Raw genomic sequence first — 4,117 nt, forward strand, 5'->3', positions numbered from 1 at the left:
CATGCACCAGTAAGAGCCAAGTAAAGGAGAACTTCAACTGTCAGCCCCTCATTAAGAATCTCGCCAGACTTCACACACTGACAGACGCCGGAGAGAGTCTGGGACAGTCAGTCCCTCAGTGACCACCACCTTGTGCCATCTATGGAAGATTTGACTTTCCTTCAGTTAATGGAAGACGAGTGCTATCAGGACAGCTCTAACATCTGGGTTGAGCCTCTGCCTTTCCGTTCCCTTAGACAATGGTTACTGTTGGATCTATCTCACACAACACTTATAAAAAATAGACACAAAAGGAATGAAAACGCTGGTTTCTTTTTCTCATGAGAAGGGCGTATGGGAGATTGTTCAGATTACAGCCTCTCATCACACTATAAACAATCTGTCCCGTCGCTCCTGTATTTATTTGAAATAGGGAGGTTTCTGAGTTTACAAGACATAACATACTAATCTTACAAGACACAACACACTAAGGGGAGGGTTTCAAGGTGAAGACATGAGACCAACACCTGCCACGTCCTTGGTCAAGGCGCCCTTCTATCGGATGATTCCTGCTGAGTCATCTTCTTGAAGGCGAGACATCTTCCTTTCTCAAAATCGTCCATAATACTAATGCAAGCTAAGCAAATAAATGATAACTTCTACAATATATTAAACAGTTACCCAACCCAGACTATGCCTACCATCGCCTCTCTTCACTTCACCAAAGTCGAGAAAAAACGACCAAAGATGAAGCCACAGTACTTTGACTCATTAACCAGCATGCTGAAGTTGCTCCACCACTCCCTGAAGCCCAAGAGTGCTGATTCCTCCCATCATTTGGGGCCTCTCATCCCAGAAAGCCAGAGAAAATTCACATGGTCTTCGATTTGAGTGCTTCCTTTGAGAGAATTTCTCTGAATGACATGCTGCTTACTGGGCCTGATCTTAACAACAGCTTGCTGGGCGGCTTGGTGGTTCAGGAAAGAACTTGTGCCGTTACCGCAAACATTCAACACGTTTCACTGCTTTGTGGTTTGAGAAGACCATTGGGATTAGTTCAGTTTCTTGTGGTACCGTGACAACAATCCAAGCAATGACATTATAGACTACAGAATGAACGTTGATTTGGAAAATTTATGTTTCAGATATACCAAATATTAGTTCTATTAGTTTTATACAACCTTCATGTTTTATTGTTCCATAGCTCTTAGTCAGCACAGTACTTATGTGTGTCCCGGCCATGTTTTGACTACTCCCTGTTTTCCTCCTCCTTTCTTATCCTCTGCATGGACCCATTCCCATAAAGATTTGAGTGCAGCTGGACGAAGATAAGGTTCAGGAAGGTTGTGTGAGAATGTTGTGGGAATGAGATGGATCTATTTCTTTTTTTCTCTCTTCTTCTCTCTCCCTTCTGTATAACAAAGGTGATGTTTTGGTTGGGTTTCAGTAAGACTTGTACCTTTTGCTCTCCTTGCAAAGATTTCTTCTTTTTCCGAAATAAAAACCCACAAATTGCTTCCTTATTTATTCTGTCAGAAAAAGATTGAGACATGCACACCAAAACAGTGTGCATGTCTTTGGCAACAGCCTATCTCCTGCAGTTGCGATCTACAGCCTCAGAAGAGCAGCCAAGCAAGGCGAAGCAAAGCAGTGACACCAGACAGTACGTAGAGCGAGACCTCTCTGTCGATGACGATCTTAAGTCCTTCTCTACAGAAGCAGAAACCATCTGTGTCATCAAGCGAGCTCAGCAAATACTTGCCGCATCGAACCTTCGGTTGCAAAAGACAGCTTCTAGCAGAACTGTCATCGAGGCTTTTCCGCCTGAGGACAGAGCCAGAGAAATTAGACTTAAATCTCCTCACAGAGAATCTCCCTCTACAGCGAAGTCTCTGAGTGTCTTGGCACATTGTTACAGACACATTCACCTTTCAGATATCAGACGACAAGAACCCAAGAGGAGTTTTGTCTTTGGTCAACAGCCGGTACAACCCTCTTGGATTTGTCATGGGTGTGTGTTCCGGTTGTTGTTTCCCCCCCGTCTTGTACACACCTGCTCCTGAGAGCATCTTCACCACCTGTGCCTCGTTCACCCTAATTACCCCTTACATTTAACCTCGTGTCTCATTCTTTCTAGCTGCCAGTTCGTTGTACCTTGTCGTCGCGTTCAGGCATTCCTTGTTTCCATATCACAGACTCACAGTAAGACTAGACCCTGTTCCGATTATCGACCTCGCCTTTTTGCCTCACGTTTTTGGATACTGTTGCCTTTTTTTGGATTGCCTGCCTGTGTACCGACCTCTGCCCGTATATTAAACCTCTCTTTTTTGAAACTGTCCATTTGTTTTGGAGTCGTGCATTTTTGCATCCTATCCTCTGTTCCGTTCATGACAGGCTTCCTGGCCCCTGTTATCATACGTAGCAGACTTCTTGCTTAGAGACCTCTAAGCAAGGCGAGGACTGGGATTTACCACTTCCTCGTGACACTGAAGGGGAGTGGACGACATGGAATACCTCCCTTCTAGATCTTCAGGAGTTCCAGTTACCACGACCCGACTCATCATTTTCGCTCTCCAATGCTCAAGACAAAGAGCTATTCATCTTTTTCGACATCTGTGTTAAGGCCATTTCAGCAGTAGCTTATTTGAAACTGACCACTGACGATATAAAGACTCATGTTGGCTTCGTCTCCGGGAAAGCTAGATTGGCCCCCCCAACCAGAGATCATGGTTCCTTGGTTGGAGCTATTTGCGGCTCTTCTCGCAATTGAACTTGCAGAGCAAAGGTGGACATTAGAGCCCCCAAAGATGGAGCCCAGAAAGTTTTCACTCGACCAGTTACTGAAGTGGTCCTTCTTCTGTCTCCTGAGGACTCCAAGTGAAGACTAGTTATGTGGGATCCATGTATGACCCCAGGCAGGGAGTGTAAAGGACTCTTTGAACTGCGGAGTGTTCGTTTTGTTGTTTAGAGCCCTCTTGTGCCCGTTCTATGTTAACCTTACTCCTAACCTTTGAACTTACCTCATATCCTGTTTAGAGAGGAAGTTATCATCAGTCAGAAAGTAGAATGACATGAAAGGCTGCGAGAGTGGTTTTCTGAGTGGATTTTTTATCTTTTTCCATCTTCTTCTATGCTTGATAATACGCAATTGTCCCTAAGTATACGTTATGCGTGTGCTTACTTTATGTATTTGCCTACTCTTTGTACATGCATATATATTTTGTGTTACAGTTTCACACTGTGGTTTACTTTAGCCACTTTGCACTCAGTATCTATGGGCCGACTTGCATTTGTTAGTTGTCAGTTTTCTTTATATATATTATAAAAAAAAAAAAAAAAAAAAAAAAAAAAAAAGCATTCCATCTTGAAAATGCAGATTTTCAAACAGGCAGCGTTCAAATACTTTAACAATGAATATCAGTACAGGATTTTAAACTATGTCGATGATAGGATGTGAAAAAACCCAAAACATTTGTAAAACAACAATCCCAAATGCAATTTTGCCTATCTATCTTCATCTATTTTTTTTGCCCTTATTCCAGTAACGTGAGCTGGTGACTCTGCTGGACTGGTCACCAGTCAATTGCAGTGCACCTAACAGACAACCATTCACAGTCATGGAAAATTCAGGTCTCCAATTTACCTAGCACATTTATGGAATATAGGAGGAAGTTTGAGTAACTCAGAGAAAAGCAAGCAGGGGGAAAGCATTCAAATTCCACACATGAAGGCCACAGCCAATATTTGAACTCAGAGGCAACAACTGTGCTGCCCACAATTTGAACAACTTGGAGTGATTTTAGGTTTCATGTAGTGATAAACTGCGCTCATTAAATTTGGTCAGACAGAAAGAGAAACAGAAAACCACAACTCTATTTTGTTGTACATTGACAACTAAAAAGGTGACCAATCCAGCAACCAGACGAGATCTAAATTATTTCATCAAGGTAAACGGTATATGAATGTCAGTAATACAAATAGAACTGTCATGTCTAGTTGTGGGTAAACTGTAAAACAGGTGCCCTAGGTTACTTTGTAGTGTCAATGTGCTGCAATGCTCTAAAAGCACATTACCAACCGCATTAATGAATCGATCATAATACTGTGTAGTGGATAAGACAATCAGAATCTGGCAGTA

The sequence above is a fragment of the Phycodurus eques genome, chromosome 2 (assembly GCF_024500275.1).
Source record: "Phycodurus eques isolate BA_2022a chromosome 2, UOR_Pequ_1.1, whole genome shotgun sequence".
NCBI classification, from domain to species: domain Eukaryota; kingdom Metazoa; phylum Chordata; class Actinopteri; order Syngnathiformes; family Syngnathidae; genus Phycodurus; species Phycodurus eques.